Here is a 19,388-nt window from a genome sequence, read left to right on the forward strand (position 1 = left end):
GGGGTTCAGTGGCTTGCTGCGGTCCATGTAATATGGGTCTGTTAACACCGACAAAGACTATAAAATACAAAACGATCGATATATATTACTAGGATACAATATTAATTTCGTTTTACGATAGCCTCAGGTCCTTACGGTGTCTGCTGAGAAAAATGGTGGCTCTTGGACAAATGTAGTTGATGAGCCCTACCTTCCACTGTGTTCCTTCCTAGGTTGGACAATTCAAGTCCAATATTGTCAGTCCTACTTATTTATCTGGAGTCTATATGGAATTAATCTGATACTGGTTTTAAAAAAGGGGCATAGACACTCTGGTGTATACCCTGCTCTGTCTTGAGAGATCCCGGATGCTGACAAACCTCCGGTTTAATGAGCTCTGACAATCCCAATGAAGGAGGAAGGTAGCAGCAAAGTTGCATGCTGTTGTTCATCACTGACTGGATCGTGTCAAATGAGCAACAACGTGTTCACCGATACGCCATTAAGCTACACGGTAACATGCAGTTAGCCGCATGACCGCAGCGCTATTGAGTGACATGGATCAAACTGATGACCTTTGAGTTACAGGATGCCCTTTCATTCATCTAATGCTCCCTCTCGTTTACGTTTCCAATCTGGGAGAGAATGTTCACTCAGTCACAGAAGGGGCTTTGCTGCGGGCATTACGATATAGTAAGTGCTTAAAACATGAATCATCCACAACCTCGCAATTAGTACATGAATAAAACAATGTATTAAGAACAAAAAATCAAAACAGAGCCCACAAAATAGATGCAGATTCAGTTTTTGACATTCACATTGTTTTCTGCATGTAAAACTCTAATTATTCTGTATAGAATACACTTTTTGTTCGAATTTCTGGGTGTCTGGAAGGGATTATTTGTACTTACATTATGTCGCGTGGGAAAAATTGCGCTGGTTTTCGTACATTTCAGTTGTGTTGGACATTTTGGAATGAATGAATAACAAAAACCAAGGCAACACTGTGCTGAACCGGCGTCCCTCGCCAATCCGCGCTTCGAATTTTGCGGCTTCACTCTTTTACGGTTTTTCAAAAATATGGCCGAATATGGTTGAATATGGCCGATTATCGGTCACAATAAAATATCCATGCAAATTGTACATATTTGTAATCATTTTCAAGCGTAAAAATGGCTAAATAAGCTACAAATACAACTACTTGTATAAGGCATTTAGAAGACACATTCAAAGACGTTGTGATGGTATGTGGTATTCTACACTGGGAAGTCGGTGTCAGTAATGTGACACACATGAGACAATAGCCACCGTAGGAAGTACTGTAAAAAACAGGAGGTAAAAAAACAACAACGAATTCTCACCATGAGTCTATATTATGTCTTATATGTGTTATTTGCTCTTATTATGTATACCATGTTGGGTAATAGGAGTGTAAAGGTGACTATAGGGATGTTATTTCATGTCTGGAGGGCTCTAATAACGTTAAAACACGTATTTAGAAGGTCGTAAACAGGTTTTAACTACGAAAATATGCCTTTCATAAATAAGGAATATTACTTTGTGGAGATTCCAATTAACTGCAAACGCGACTTCATTTGATATTCTTCACCTTTGGTCTACTTAATTATTGTTATTATTAATATACATTATAAAAGCAATGCAATGCAGTGTTTTCCTGACAGTGAGCAACCACAGCTGTTTTTGACGAGTTGTTACACTTCCTGTGTAGGAGTAGTAAACGATGCTGACATGCAGATGGTCAATACAGACACCAGCACATAATAACGCACAACATTTCTCTGTAACGTTTGAAATAGTAATTAATTAGATGACTCATTACTAGAAAACAATAGTTTAACTGCATTACAGCCAACACTGCTAACAAGTGACTATACTGCCTACAGAGCAGAGAGGGGATAACTACAGTATATGATACATACCATGGATTGTAGTGCCTATTCTGGGACTATAATGGTATCACTGGTATCATATGGTTACTAACAGCCACAATAACACAGGTGGTCCTCGGGTTGCGTACGAGTTCCGTTCCTAGACGGTGATTTATGGTAATGATTTGTAGTACAGTTGGCAGTTCCACATGTCCGAAAGGAGCAGAAAGAAGCAAAGTTTGTTTAATCCTGTCAGTTGCAATACATTTATTCACTTCCTGTGTTTCATAAGTCGAGTTTTGTTGTAAGTCGGATCTTAAAATAGAATAGAACAGCCTTTATCGTCATTGCACAATAGTTACAACGAAATTGTCATGTGATGAGGCCGCTCTGCACCACACAATCGTAGATCAGTTAAATAACAAATAGCAATGACAAATAAATAACAGCGGACTGAGGATGCAAGACTGAAATTTAAAATACAATTTAAAAATGTTAAAAACAATTTGCGCGCGTGAGTGCAATGTGCAAAAAGTCAGAGTGCGTGCGTATGAGTCCGTCGGAGACTCATACCTAAATGATACCTACAGTCATGGAAAAAACAATTAGACCACCCTTGTTTCTTCAGTTTATTGATCCTTTTTAATGCCTGGTACAACTAAAGGTACCTTTGTTTGGACAAATATAATGATGATAACAAATGTAGCTCATAAGAGTTTCATTTAAGAACTAATATCTGGCAACTTCCATGGGTTTCTTGATGATAACCAAAATCACTTAAGTTCTTACAAACAAACAATGTAACCCTTATGAGCTATTTTTGTTGTCATTGTTATATTTGTCTGATACAACAAAGGTACCTTTAGTTGTATCAGGCATTAAAATGAACAAGAAACTGAAGAACCAAGGGTGGTCTAATCATATTTTCCATGACTGTAAATAAACTCCTCACAACGCAAGAATGAAATGAAACAGTAATGAAACATAAAGGCAAAGCAAGAGCAACTGTTTAATGTCAGTAATAGGACGGCCACATCGCTTGGTTATTTCTGCCGCTTTCAGATGATCAGCGACCTTGCACTTATGTTTAGTATCGAAGAGTTTTGTGATATCTGGCCGTCTGTGAGCGTGACGTGTGTCCTGACTGCATGCACCTGCGTAGACGTTACATTACTGTCTTTATTCTGAATGATGGTCGCGAAAGGCAAGCGAGTCTCGTGTTTATGGACCACGATTCATCTTTTCATTCATTTACCAGAACGTGGTAAACGGAGGACCACCTGTAAAGATAACAAAACCGAGCTTTAGCATGTTCGCTAAGAGTGAACGCATCAGAAACAATGAAACCACTATCCAGTGATTTTTCTAGAGAAGAGGTGCTGGTTCCGGTGGGCCAAGTCTGGCAGCGCCCCACCAGATCCAGCAGATGGAGCTTAGAGTTACACAGGCTGGCTGGATCGCACATTAGAAGTGGACTAGCACCACATGAAAGCGTGAATCAAACAAGTACAAGTAGCTCTTGCAGGTGTGCCTTTGATTGTGTCCAGTACCTGCATGCAAGTCCAATAAAATCAAGGTGATGGTAGATAAAGAAGCCTTCAAGAACGATTGATCACTACCAGTATTCCACCGTGCATCACAAGTCACCTGTATGATCGATAACAAAACAGCAGGTCAGGATAAATTGTGTTTCCAGGACATTTTGAAGATACTTTATCTCGTGGAAGCTCATAGAAACCAGACAGAGATTATATAAATGCAAGGAACCAAGAGAATGGATTTGAGGACGAGAAATTGGTTACGGCAATCCTGATACACAGCGGAACCCGCTTACTGTAAGTCGATGACCTGTCTATAACCACCAACCCATCAAGTCCCGGAGCTCCGTGTTTTTCTTGTTACTAAAAAATGCCCGCGTTATATGGTTGACGGCTTTTGTCGAAATTAAATTTGAGAGTCAAAAGAGTCATTCCATGAAAAACGAGCCCGTTGAGTCTGTAGTATACAGTGCGCCCACAGTTATTGATTATTAGTTTTATTATTTAACAAAACCAGCGCTCTTGGTCCATCCAAAATGTTAAATAACCCTCAAACTTGAATATTTAAGGAAGTGAAAGTGAGGTTTTGGCTTTCGCTGAGAATATCTCCGTGTGCACAATTATTAGGCAACTCACAGAGGAACAAAAATGTTCCCATCTCACTACTTTATTTTCATTTTTTTCAAGTCGGAATGATAAACCAACAACACCAACTTCACAAATAAATATTTCTGACATTTCCACAAATAAATCAGTGACCTATATGGCCACCCTTCCTTTCAATAACACGGAAAAGCCTTCCGTCCATGGAGGCTGTCAGCTTCTTGATCATTTGACCATCAACTTTTAGTGCAGCAGCAAGCAAAGCCTCCCAGACACGTTCAGAGAGGTGTACCTTTCTTCTTCACTGTAAATCTTACGTTTAAGGGCCCACAAGTACTCAATAGGGTTTAGGTCAGGTGAGCAAGGAGTTCATGTCATTATTTTTGAAGACCTTTACTAGCTAGCCATGCAATGGAGTACTTGGATGCATGAGATGGAGGATATCCTACATAGAAATTATGGTCTTCTTGCAATATGCACACTTTCTCCTGTACCACTGTGTGAAAAAGTGGTAGTAGGTTTGCGAGTTGACTTTGAGTCAACCTGAAAAGGCCCCAACAAGCTCATCTGTCGATAATTCCAGCCCTTACCAGTACCCCACCTCCACCTTGCTTGATGGGTTCGGGTTAGAATGAAGTTATTAAAGAGCGTCAGACTGAACTCCGTCTGCCGTCATAACAGAGAGACGTGCTTGCTCAGGTGCACATGCGTTAATTACACCAAAAAGTGTAACGTAATAAATGAAATAAATTAGTTACCGCCATTAACGTGTCATTTTTGACAGCCTTACAAAAAAAAGCATCACATTTGCTTTAATGTGCATATTTTGGACTAATAATAGGCCGTATTCAACCACAAACAGCAATGATTTGTTCATTAATATATTTTGGAAAAACCATGATAAGAGTGAAGCCGCAAAATTGGAAGCGCGGATTGTCGAGGGATTCCTGTACGATCCAAACATGCCCCGTCATGGCGCCTCTTTCCATGGTATCACCTTCCAGGAAAGGATCCAATATTTTGGTCCCGGTAACATTTTAGCGTGAATGCTTGCCTCTTAGCGGTGCATTCTCACCGCATGGAAGATAAATGTGTACACACTCAGCCACCCCCATCACCATCCCGTCACATCCATTCCACGTCCACAGTAACCAAGGTGACCTTGTGACCTAATGTCAACAGGGAGACGATAAAGAGCAGGAAGAATCATGCGGACTTTTATTAAAACCCACAACCGGGCTGTAGAATGAAGCGCTAAACACACAAACCTGTCAAAATAGGCGTGTGGGCACACTTTATTCGGCCCGGCTTGCCTGGAGGAGCGTGTCAGGGTGTGGTTTGCTGATTAGTGGTGCTGCTGAATTGATGGCACTCGAGAAAGGGGCAGTAAAGGTGATGTATGGCTCGTGTGGCGTAAGCCGCACGCTTTCAGGCAATTATTGGATTCAGGCTGAACGCCGCATCGACTCCCACATAGGATTTGAAATAAATGGGTAGCAATACTGTACAACCTGCATCCCATACATAAGGAATAGCAGAGGACCCTCTATTCATCTTTAAAGGGATATCAATTTATCATACGTTTTTAGGACTTCACAACGGTCGCCATGGGAACTATAACGTCAGATATGAATGTGCCCTCAGTAACACCCTCCAAGGAAATTACACAATTGCACACCTTCATCACATGCAGTATCTGTACCTGTGTTATTATTTGCCTTTTAGCGACCACCAACTGATGCTACATCTCCAATCAAATCCGTTCATCAGTACACTTCAAGTACGCTGTGTACACTGTTCTTCTCTCCTTTTTAATGGTTATATGCAACCACTCCACAGAGCGTTATCACCAGTATTTGCTTCCAAAGTGCGGTGCGGGGGACATTTGCGGACCACGGCTGGTTTTTAAATTGGTCTGCGGCACGTTGTAAAAATATAATTTCACAAGAAAACTAAAATAAAAGCAGCAAAAATTGAGCAATCTGCAGTAATTTTACAATAATAAAGTCAAAATATTTACAAAAAAAGTTGTAATCTGATGAGAAAAAGTCGTTTTACGAGAATAAAGTCATCACATCATTTTAGCAAAAGTTGAAATATTAAAGAAAAAAGACGACAAACAAGCAAAACAAAATAAAGTTGTAATTTTTGGAAAATTTGGTTGTGGAAAAAGCTGTACTATTATGGGAATGGGAATAAAGTCATAATTACAAAAAGAAAGTTGAAATAGTTGGAAAATGTAAAAAAACAACAACAACTGCGGAAATGGGAAAAACAGCTGTTATTTTACGAGTCATAAAGTCAAAATATTAAGAGAAAAAAACTCACATTTGCAATTTTACAAGAATTAACTCGCAATATTATGAGTAAAAATAATGACATTTTAGTAGCATAGTGCTGAAAATATTGAATAATTATCATTTTTTTTAAGTCATAATATTATGAGAAACAAACAAAATAAAATAATCATTTTTGGAAAATTAGTTTGGGCAAAAAGTTATAATATTATGGGAATAAAGTCAAAATATTATGGTAGTTAAGCCCTAATGTAAGAAGAAGAAAATGTATGATGATTATTGATGGAAACGGTTCATTTAAAAAAAGTAGTGTTGTACTAAATCTGTGACTGTTGTTGCGCACTTACAAAAAAAATGCACCTGCTTTTTCTTCTCTCCTTTTTGCAACCCCTCGGGTTAGTCCCTCCCCTTCTGTTGAGTGCAACATCTGGGTTTTGACAGTGCGCTACATTCTGCCATACCTCCAAAGACTGTAAAAGTGTAAGTACTGAAGTGTGCGACTTGAGACACAGCCTGAGAGCACACGGTGAGTTGACCCAAGCGTGAAACTCGGCTGACTGCATGAATCCTATTCAGATGCTCAGACATGCAAAGTTATATGCCTGAATTTAAATAATGATAATTCAAACACAAAGCATGGAACAGTGGAGCGGTGGAATGTCAAATACGTTCCGTAAATGTACGACACGAAGCAGAAAATCCTTGTTGGGGTCGTCTGCGTCAGTATGTCACAGTGCATGTTGGCATTCATGCTTCTCTCAGTGCCGGCAGCATTCATGCAGGCCCCAGACCACGACACTTAGCTTCTACGCTATATTTGCGAGAAGCAATAACGGTGATGTAACATGACACAGCACACCTCAGTGTCACTTCAACTGGAGCTCTCTGCTGGCATTAAGTGCTTAAGCGACATCCTGGCGGGTGGCGCTTCAGACACTGCCATGCATTATTGACCTGAGAATCCCCGAACCCCAACCCTTATTCATCTCACACGCACACAGTTGGGGGCTAAGAGATGGGGGATCAGATATGTGGAGACGGCAATGTCAAAACTTGTACTGAAGCAGGTTCAGGTTCGGGTTAGGGCTCTCCTTTGGAAAATGACAGATAAAGCGGTAGAAAATGAATGAATGAATGAATGAATTTTTCCACCACAAAATGTGATTGCATATCATTCATCATTCTATTGCTCATCAGATATTGACATTAGCAGCAGTGAAGCATTACCAGAAGTGTCCTGTTAAAAACTGCACATTTGAATTATAGTGGGGAAAAGAAGTAAAATAAGATTCAATATTTTTGTAGTTTTTTTGGTTTTTTGGCAAACCTATGCTTCAAAGATTGTTCGAGGAGGTCAGCCGACCCTCATTTGACATTTGAAAAAAATATTTTTTTATAGGAGATAATGGAAATGGAAATAATCTGCTCCAGGGTCAAAGTGTATTCATTAAAAGCTTTTATTACCTGTTTTAAAGAATATTGTGACATTCTTCACTGTCATAGACGTCTAAAAATAAGTTAAGCAAAAAACCTACAAAAAGCCCACAAAAGGGTGTTCAACCCGGGATGAGGGCGTTTTTGAATTTTTAACAGATTTTGTTGGACAATTTTTTTTCAAATTATTTTTAAAATGTTTATTTACTTTAAAAAAAAATTCGTTGAATGACCTCTGGGTCACTTGACATGACATTATTTTTTATTATTTTTTATTATTTTTTATTTTTACTGTTATTAGCACTCTTATTTCTATGTATTTTAAATAATGCTTGTTAATTTGTTGGAAAGACCAGATTTTATGTAATTTTCCCCTTTATGGAAAATGTCCCTTATTTTCAGATGCAAATGTGGACAGGTATGTTTAAAACAATATCACCGTACCTGTTGAGGTGGTAAAAACCCATACAAAGTGTGTTGCTATGGACAAAAATAACAATTCAAGCCTAATCTCGTCTTCGGGGGACGTTACAAATGCGCACGATAATCCCACAAGACAACATCGTATCAGTGCCTTGGGGCATTTTGGGGGCTAATTTAAGGGCTTGCAAAGACAAACCACTTTCATCAGTGGCTTGATTGCGTCGTAAAGGAGACGTTGTGGATGCATCTGCCAGGAAAAGACAGACGCAAGGTGAATACAAGGGCATTGGTGATGATCTCAGTCTCCTTACTGGCACTGAGATCCCGCCAACCCTCCCATCACTAGCATACGCAGTATCACTGCATGCTATTACACCTGGCATTTGACCGCCAGAGGAGACGTGACGGCGTTCAGGGGCTGGAACATGAAAGAGATGCGGGGAGGCTTCCGGGATTAGCATATGATGAAAAACCACTGAAGCAATTTCTGAGTGTTTTGAATGTAGCACATTTGCTTTATGATGCCATAAAAGTTAAAGCGGAGACTTGTAAAAGACTCAGAGTGGACCTGCTTAAGTCGGTCACGAATCGGGACTCGTGGGTACTCATCTCCATGAACTCATTTCCTTCCTGACGCCTGCTACCGCTTAGCTAAATGAAAAAAGGAAACCATTAATCATTAATCATTAATTGCAAGTAGCTGCATTTGTATAAATGTATTAGCCCCCCGCCTCAAATTCACTCTCCTTTCTCCTTCCTGCTCGAGCTGCATCACAGGTGCTCGACGAAGACTCAAGTTTCACTGGCTCACGGGTGCTCAACGAAGACTTGAGTTTCACTGACTCATGAGTGCTTGACGAAGACACAACTTCACTGACTCACAGGTGCTTGGCCAAGATTCAAGTTTCACTGATTCACGGGTGCTCAAGGAAAACGTGAGCTTCACTGACTCACGGGTATTTGAAGACTGGAGTTTCACTGACTCACAGAGATTTGACAAAGACTTGAGTTTGAGTGACTTTCAGGCGTGCAACGTAGACTTGAGTTTCACTGACTGATTGGTACTCAATGAAAACTCGAGTTTCACTGACTCACCGGTGCCCAACGAATACTCAAATTTCACTGACTTAAAGGTGTTCGACGAAGATTGAGTTTCACTGACTCACAGGTGCTCAATGAAGACTCGTTTCACTGAGTCACGAGTGCTTGACGAAGACGCAACTTCGCTGACTCAGGTGATTGACCAAGATTGAAGTTTCACCGACTCACGGGTACTTGACGAAGACTGGAGTTTCACTGATTTACAGGTGCTCGACAAAAACTCGAGCGTCACTAACTCACGAGCACTTGGCGAAGACTTAAGTTTCACTGACTCACAAGTGCCCAACGAAAAGTTGAGTTTTACTGACTCATGGGTACTTGAAGACTGGAGTTTCACTGACTTACAGATGTGCAACACAGACTTGAGTTTCACTGACTCATGGGTACTCACTGAAAACTCGAGTTTCACTGACTCGCCTGTGCTCGACGAATACTCAAATTTCACTGACTCACAGGTGCTCGATGAAGACAGAGTTTCACTGACTGACGGGTGCTCAATGAAGACGCGTTTCACTTACTCACAAGTGGCCGACAAAGACTCAAGTTTTACTGCCTCACGGATGCTCGACAAAGGCCTGAGTTTCACTGACTCACGGGTACTCAATGAGGACTTCAGTTTCACTCACTCACGAGGGCTTGATGAAGACTCGACTTCACTGACTCGCGGGTACTCGAAGAAGACCCGAGTTTCACTGACTCACGGGTGCTTGGCAAACATCTACCAAACTTGTTATGCACGCGTGAGTTTCTGCATACGTGCTCTGTGATGGGCGACTTGAGTGAATGACTCACTTTAGCAAGTGACTCATAAAAACAAAAGGAATCGAGTCTTCCATCTGTAGTTGATGTCGACCAACTTATCAAGTCCTTGTCCACCATGTTCTTTTTCTTACTAAAAAATGCCAGTGTTGGTTATGTCGACGTCAGTCAGCCCGTCGGAGGGGTGTCAACATAAGCGTGCGCCACCATACTGTATATCTTTATTGGCTAACCTGCATATTCAATGCTCTCACGTGGCGTCAACAGAATTCCTTCAGCTTAAGCCACCATCAATCCATAACGACTTCATCCATTTTGACGCATTCCGTTACCCTTCTGGTCACAGAGCAGCTGGGGAATATAAAAAGACCATTACTCCAACAACACCCACAACTGGTGATCCTGATTGATATCAGAACTCAGCTGGATGTGTTCTGCACTTCATTCGCATCAGTCCTGGAGAAGCCAGGCCACTTCAGAGCCTGTTAAATATTTGACAAGTCATAAAAACAGAGACATTAAAAAGCAATCAGGCTTGCCGAGAGGATACCACACTCAACACACGCGCTCAAAAAGATCAAATTACACCACAACTGGCCTGTGTTATGCCTGTAGGCAAGTGAATAACGTTGTGTTAGTACGATATCGTACAGTCCATCCACAAATGACATGCATGCACAGCAAACATGAAGCTAAACATAAACATAAACGTGTCGATTCAGTCGTGACTAGTTTGTGGTCTTCAGAACAACAACGCGACGTCAGCGATGGGATGTTAAGTTACATCCACGGCTATGGCTCCTCTTCCGCGTACCACACTGGCACGGATGAAGGAGTTGAGCATTTCCTTCATCTACGAAAACGACAAAAATCTGTTAAGTTTCATTTATTTTCTCCACGGCGGAACAAGAAAAATGATACAGGTAAAATGCACGGCACACATGGACCACTTTTGTGTACAATTCCGGTGGAAAGACCAAAATTTCCTCTATTTCCAGACAATGTCCCCTATTGTGTAATGCAAATGCAAATAGGTATCGTTTAGCTATGAGCTATCGTTACAACAGCGGACTCACCATTCCTAATGATTAAACACGTACATGTTCATGTACAGCGTAGTGCGCAATGGCTGCAAAATGTTGGTTTTGTTGTGTTTGATATATTTTTCTAATTGGACATGTATACTTTTATCGGACTACATGAATGGTTTTATTTCAAACATGCGGAACACATTGACATGTTTACATTTGCACAATTCAACATGTCCGAAAAAGGAGCAGGAAGTAGCAGAGCTTCCTAAATAAATACTAACGGCGACGGTGAAGATTTCATTTCCTTGCTGTTGTTATGCTTTACTACAATATTTGATCTATAAGCTCTTTATTTACATAATATAGTAGATGGTTGCTGTCCAATATATCCAATATACTTGCATAGAGCTAAGCATACTACTAGCCATAGCCACAATGGAACAAAACCTGCCGTTTGTGTTTATGTAAAAGCACTGCAGCACCTTCAGCCTAAGTCAGCTGCAATGCAGCATCATAAAATTCCTGACTGATAGCAAACAAATTGTATCACAACGCTGAATAAATAATACCCGCATTAAATATTGTAGCTTTTCTTCTGCCCATGTATATACAGCATACATTATGTATACTATATACGGTGTGTTTCTTTGTTTCCAACAGAATGACAAAATGAAATGCGGTAACCGTTAGTTATCACTGTCCATTTCATAGGAGCAGATCCTCTCCCATTTTCAGAGACACCATCTTTATCCTTCATGATTGTGACAGGAATTGAACGCCTTGAACAGCAGGAGTGCAGCCAATGTCGATTGCTGTTTCTCTACCTTGTGATCATTTCACTTTACTTTCCACTGTCACTTTCCTTTTCTGTGACACCTCACCATAGGAAGACACACTAAACATTGTGACATGAAACGTCATGACACCAAACATTGTAACACAAAACACCATAAACACATAAATGTCGTAGCAAATGTCATGAAAATAAACATCACAACCACAAAAGATTGTAAAACCAAATGCCGTAACCACAAAATGTGGTGACACAAAAAGCTGTAACCCCAAATGTCGCAACACCGAACACGGTGACCACATAATGTCGAAACAGCAAATGCCACAGCCACAAATTCTCGTGACACAAAACGCTGTAACCACAATGTTGTAACACCAAACACTCAAACCGCATAACGTTGTGACACCAAACGTCAGACCACAAAATGTCGTGACACCAAATGTCGTAACACCACACATCATAACTACAAAATGTCGTGACACCAAATGCCATAACCACAAAATGTCGTGACACCAAATGTCGTAACAACAACCATCGTAACCACAAAATGTCGTAACACCAAATGCCATAACCACAAAATGTCGTGACATCAAATGCCGTAACCACAAAATGTCGTGACACCAAATGTCATAACAACAAACATCGTAACCACAAAATGTCGTAACACCAAATGCCATAGCCACAAAATGTCGTGACACCAAACATCGTAACACCAAACATCGTAACCACAAAATGTCGTAACACTAAATGACGTAACCACAAAATGTCGTGACACCAAATGTCGTAACAACAAACATCGTAACCACAAAATGTCGTAACACCAAATGCCATAACCACAAAATGTTGTGACACCAAACATCGTAACACCAAACATCGTAACCACAAAATGTCGTAACACTAAATGACGTAACCACAAAATGTCGTGACACCAAATGTCATAACACCAAACATTGTAGCCACAATATGTCGTAACACCAAATGCTGTAACTACAAAATGTCGTGACACCAAATGTCATAACCACAAAATGCCGTGACACCAAATGCCGTAACCACAAAATGTCGTAACACAAAATGCTGTAACCCCAATGTTGTAGCACCAAACACTGTAACCACCAAATGCGGTTACACCAAATGTCGTAACATGAGCACCGTCTGGAGTCTAAATCTCGGGTGTCTGAGCTTTTTCCACAGAGGGCCTCAAACTGAAAAAAATCAAGATTCAGGAGACATTTGGATACTTGACACGTTTTAAACAGGCAAAAAGAAATCCACGTAGACATGCTAACAAGCTTTTCGTGGGGTTTATGTTCCACGCCTACCAGCAATTGTCTACATTTTTTTCAACGGGATTTCTACGGCCATATAAATGTCTATTTTTAACACAAGACTCGCTCCTCCGCCTCCAAACCCTCCTGCCAGTTTGATTTTGGATCAACATTTGCAATAAAAGTGACTTACTCTTCAATTGCCATTGTTCACATGCGACACAGTCCGGGTGTAAGCCCTAAATATGCCTCCCACACCTATTAAACACATTTATAGCATAAGCGTTATAGGTACCCACCACTAATGAACGATAATGTAAGCTGATCCATGACCGGATGGTGTCAAGGTGTCACGGAACACAACTATGGTGCATTCAAGGACCGCCGACAAAGCGCGACACCTCAACGGTTGACAAAAAGACATGATCAGTGACGCATGAAGACATATTATCCATCCATCCATTTTCTAGGCCGCTTGTCCTCATTAGGGTCACGGGGGTATGCTGGTCGCAGAAAGCATATTATTGTTATTGTCATTAGTATCAATTAGTATTTTCGCTTTAAGTTACAGCTATTGTTTTTTTTTTTTAGTTTTCTTGTTTTAGAATATGCCGAGGGCCAATAGAAACGAGCTGTGGGCTGAAAATGACCTCCGGTCTGACTAGAGACCCTTTTGTGTGGCAAGTGAAGTGGACACTATGACACTTTAAGACCAGTCTCCAAGTAGCACTGCAAAACCAATCTTTTCTCCAAAACCCCAAAAGAAAAGAAGCTCCATTCCCATGTATGTTTATTTCATCTCTTTTGTACTCCTTTCTAAGAATCCTAGACGTCTCGAAAACTACAAACGCTTCACTGAGTCGTCTCTCTTTGCACCACCGCAGCTTTAGTGCCTCGGGAGCGGCCATTTTGTTTTGGTGTTGTTGTTTACATGCTGAGCGTGTCTGGGAGAAAGCGAGCGGCTGTCCTCGGAGCGCTGACTGGACAGAAAAAAAAACACACAAAAAAAAAGCCCAAACTCTTGTCTTTCATCCTGACATCTGTGACGTTTGTGCAACTAAACTCTCACAGCTTCTTTCTAAAGATGTCTGACACTTCAAGCAAAGCATTTTCACACATCTGAAGTCACAAATGTTGATAGTTGCACTCAGTAAATGTATTTACCATTTACTACATAAACATACCTGAGTGTGGTCTGTGTAATATACTTTGTTGCCCATTTGAAAACATGGCAGATAACATAACACATGTTTCTTACTGATGATACTTTAACAACGCTCACAAAGAGACAACGTTTAGCTAGCAGTGCTTGTGCTAAGTCACGCTACCTAGCGTTAGCATGGGCCTCACAACAGTCAGTGATTAAAACCGTAATTGACGTGTTAAGCTGAACAAGAAGCAAAATCACAATCATGTTGCGCTAAAACATTCTTTTAACATGTAATATAATAAATAAATATAATAAAGTGGTAATATTACGTGTCAGAGGGAAAATAGGGCATAGCTCTTCAGGAAGGAAGGAAACTTTCCTCTTGCTTCAGGCGAGCTTTTATTTCTAACCTGGCAGCGAAACGGAGCAAATGAGCACAAGCAGATTAGCGTGGCTAGCCCTTCTCACTTCCGCCTTCCTTAACCCCGCCCCCTCCACATGCCCAAGGCCAAAGGTCACATAAATCCTCCCTTTTCATAGCTGTCTCAGGCCATGCCTGTTAACATGAAGTTGCAGGTTTTTTCTCATAAATGTACGACTTTATTCTCGTAATATTACGAGTTTTTTTCTCATAAATGTACGACTTTATTCTCGTAATATTTCTTGTAAATGTATGACTTTATTGACCTGGATTTATGACTTTATTCTCGTGCGAGGCACTGCCTGAGACAGCTATGAAAAGGGGGGCACTTATGACATTATTTCTCGTAAATTTCTGACTTTTTTTTTTTGCAGCACTTTACAAAAGTGGCAAGCGCTCCAAAAATACAAAGGCGCTCACTCCTGGATGGTTTAACCATCACGTATGAAACACCTGCTCTGATGGATCCAACCAAATATCCATAGTATTGATAACAATGGTAGTATCCGTATCAGAGCCATACTAGCATGGTGTTTCTTTTCACAAATATCCGTACGTTTTGTTGTTGTGTTGTTGATGTTGTTACATTGTTGATATTGTTAGATTTTAACTAGTTAGTATTAGTATATAAGTATAATATTAATATTAATATTAGTTAATAAGTAAAATTGTCAACAATACTGACACTGTACTTGCTTGGCGTTGGCTCAATAATAACATTTCCAGTGTTGTCCAACCCTGCTGCTGATAAAGATAACTATACTTTTTTTTTTACATAAAATTTGGATTGATTTTGAATGAGGATTTGCGTGATTTTGCTTTAAATTTGTTGATCATGATTATAATGGATACTGGAATAAAATACAGGACAAAGATTTTAGGCAAACAAAAAAAAAAAGTTCATCATCAAAGAATTTAACAATAAAAGATAAAATAAAAACGTATTTTTCTTGTGTTTTATTGTGATTATAATCATGGTCAGAATCACAAAATCGTCCAATGAGCTTGAAAAATTTCAAGTATCAGTACAGGCAAGACTGACGTTGTATTTACTCGATATCAGATAGTAGATATCAACATTTTGCAGTGTCGCCCACCCTGTTGCCGATGCTGATACTTCTTGCTTTAAAATGATTTGTGTGATTTAGCCTTCAACTTGTTGATCGTCATTATAATCCATCCGTCTTCCATGCCGCTTATCCTCACGAGGGTCGCTGGTATGCTGGAGCCTATCCCAGCTGACTTCGGGCGAGAGGCGGGGTACATCCTGGCCAGCCAATCACAGGGCACATATAGACAAACAACCATTCATGCTCACATTCATACCTATGGACAATTTAGCGTCGCCAATTAACCGAACATGTGGGTGTAAAACCCACGCATGCAAACTCCCCACAGAGATGCCCAACTGACTGTGGCCAACATGCTAACCACCAGTTAGCATCGTCACTATAATCAATAATAGAATAAAACACATTTTTTTGCAAACAGCAAGAAGAATAACAACAAAAATCCATTTTGATTGCCTGAAATCTTTGTCTTGTGTTTTATTCTGATGCGAATCATCGTCAACAAAGTCATACATCGACGGCTGCAGTATCACCGAACCCCGTTGCCGATACTTTTTACTTCAAATTTAGTTTAGAATCAACAGCACATGGTGTTTTTTATTAGCGAGGGTGCACACTGAATGCAGCGCTTGTGTATTTGGGAACATCCCAAGACGTTATTGTCAGTATGCAGCGATCCACTCGCGTGTAACAGTATCACCGTGCTAATGTTGTGCGTCACCATTCATCCGGCAAGCAGCACCTTCTCAATGCGGGCCTCCTCCCTGCAAGCTGCATAAACGTGATACGGTATAGCCGCCATGGCAACCACAGCATCCTTGGAGTGGGGGGCGGGGGGGTGTTACAGTGTTCTGCTGGTACAGCCGCTAGAAAAGCCGATACATGCTGTGAATGTAGTGCAGTACTTTCACACCATACAACCACAAACCACATAGAGCCACATCAGCCCATCTACTGACCTAACGCTCGTCATTCCTTCAGCTAGGGTAGGCTCCAGCTCACCCGGGACCATAATGACTTTCCGTGCGTCGCCATATTATTAAAAACACATTAGACAACTTTACTATTCCTACCAGGGCAACATACTTCAAAAATAATAATACATTTTAAAATTTATGGAAGACATTTAAAAAAAAAAAGCATACTAGATAATAAAGACATCATCAAAATCACTAATGAAAAATTAAACTTGTTAAATTCTCAGTGGCAAAAAAAATGTCCACGGATGATTGACAGCCTGTGCGTGCTGACGATCATCAAGGGGCTCGACCTGGCGGAGGGTGATGGGGTTTGCCTGCGTGATAGTTGCCATGTTGCACATGTATGTCGCCATCCGCCACGCGAAGTCACATTGCGTGGAACCCAAAAGGACGCATTCACCTCCCCCTCCCCCTGTCTGTTTATATGGGCTAGCCTCCTCCCAGCAACTTTACATGGCACATTTGACTGTTGCATTGGATTAAATACGCTCTGCTTCTTCCTGCTCCTTTTCGGACAACCTCTCATTACTATTACCATGACCTGCATGCATCCCATTTCCCAATCATATTGTTCAATTGATCGCGAGATGTTGCTGCGACATCAGCATCGGTCAACTTGCGTCCTGTTTAAATTCACGCAAAGAGGCGCGTGTTTAAAAAACCCCCCAACAAATATATTTGCTTAGATTCGACAAGCTACGCACTGCCGCTGTCCGTGGTGCTGAAAGCCAGAAAACGCCCACATTGAACCGACGCATTATTGCGCACCGCATCCATCCGCTGCGCGTTTCCACCGGGGGGAGGTCACGCATTGCCACTTTCCCGTCTAAAAATAAGCCGAATCATCCTCAAAATGCACGCAAACATGACGCAGACACATATCAGTCACTCATTCGCTCAGAAGAGAACAAAGCATTTTGCAGTCCCAATGCGCAAAAACACCAAAAGAGACGTGACCGGCGAGGATGGAAGAGGAAATACTTTATATACAGTATATATATATGTATATATATATATATATTTATATATATATATAAACAAAGAAACTTACCAGAGCTTCTTGTCAGCACTGCAGGAAAAGTGCTCGTATTTTAGCCTGCAGCTTGTGTGTCTTTCTGTGTGGAGAATGTGCTGCAAAGGCACTGCGCCGAATCCTCCTCACTTCTTCTCCTTCAGTGGGGGAAGCAGTGCAGCTCTCGTCAAAGATGGCGGAGGCTCTGACGTCAGCAGCAGCTTTTAATAGATATATTTAAAAAAAAAAAAAAAGCAGGGAGGGGTGTGTTTTTATTTTATATATATATATATACACACACACACACACACACACACACACACACAAAATGCACGATAGCATCTAAATAAATATTTTAAATGTTTGTTTATGGGTTTTTTTTCTATTTTAGCACAAGCACACTCAATGTAGACTGGTAGGACATTTCATTAGGTACACCTGCACAAGCTAACACAGCCTTTTTTTTCCATGTTCACACTTTTTCCATATATATATTTAAAAATGTTGTAAAAATGCGGGAAAAAAGATTAACCCAGTTAATCTCAATGAATTAAAAATATGGTGAAAAGGGTATTTGATTTTAGGAGCTGAATTCAGACTAAGACCAATGGAAGTTGTTCATTTCATTTTTTGATTAGAGTGCAAAGCGGAAGTTTACAATATTTTTTTACTTTTTGGCCATTTTTCGCATTTTACGAGATACTGAAAATGGGCTTTTGATTAGCTGTAAACGATAATCATCATCAAATTTATTAGGAAATTAAGAAAGACATTCTTGAAATAGGTTACTCTGTATGGAGCGAATCTATAGAATATAAGCGTTCCCCTTTTTATTCGTTTCAATTTATTGACGTGCACCTGCATATTTAAAGTGTATATTTTGTGTACTGTAGTAATTCCTTGTTTATCACAGTTCATTGATTCCAGACCAGACTGTGATAAATGAATTTCCACAAAATAGGATTTTTTCTCTATAAATTGAATATTTTCGCAGTCATGGCATAAAAAACCTGCTTATGACATTCTAAAGATGTTTTTTTTTTAAACATTATTAGAGTCCTCTAGACATGATATAACACTCCTATAGTAAACTTTACATTAGTATTAGCAGATATAGTACATATAATCAAACAAAATAATAATAATAATTATTATTATTGTGCTTGTTGTGGAAAAAACCTGCAATAAAAGCCTGTTGTTTCGGTGATCAAGTCTGGTGCTTGTCTCACCGAACAATTACTGACACCTAGTGACCAATGTACAATGCGGCTTCTGCATTCCTTGTATTTGTATTGTAGTTCACTTAACCATCTTTATGCTTCAAAATGCTTAATTTAGGCCCAAAATTTTGCTTCGACGTGCATATTTTTTTGGGGGGAAATGGAATACTGAACAGGTGGACAGCAAGACACCCCCACTAATGATAATAATGCTAATAATAATAATACATTTCATTTCCATTGGTAATTTGGATGTGATTTTGTTGCCTGCACATTCAACTATGTCAAGAACAAAGTATTTAATCAAAAGATTTCATTCATGCATCTGTAGAATGTGTTATTTTAGTGCTCCCTTTATTTTTTTTGGAGCAGTTGTATTTATTTTAGATTTATGGCGAGGGACGACTGTATATATAACCAGTC

The 19,388-nt window shown here is 40.2% G+C and overlaps 1 protein-coding gene across 4 annotated transcripts in view; it reads right to left on the minus strand.

The window, feature by feature from the left end:
• snap25a (synaptosome associated protein 25a) overlaps positions 1-17,953 on the minus strand; it is a 48,227-nt gene extending 30,274 nt beyond the window's left edge. For 2 of the 4 annotated variants that reach the window (XM_054762177.1, XM_054762181.1), the window contains exon 1: positions 17,785-17,953. The gene's annotated coding sequence lies outside the window, so the exon portion shown is untranslated. Of the gene's footprint in view, positions 1-3,418; positions 3,516-10,256; positions 10,375-17,784 lie in introns of all 4 variants that reach the window. The other 2 variants (XM_054762179.1, XM_054762178.1) reach the window with 2 other exon arrangements.
• Between the last annotated feature and the right edge of the window lie 1,435 nt (positions 17,954-19,388).

The sequence above is a fragment of the Dunckerocampus dactyliophorus genome, chromosome 19 (assembly GCF_027744805.1).
Source record: "Dunckerocampus dactyliophorus isolate RoL2022-P2 chromosome 19, RoL_Ddac_1.1, whole genome shotgun sequence".
NCBI lineage: Eukaryota > Metazoa > Chordata > Actinopteri > Syngnathiformes > Syngnathidae > Dunckerocampus > Dunckerocampus dactyliophorus.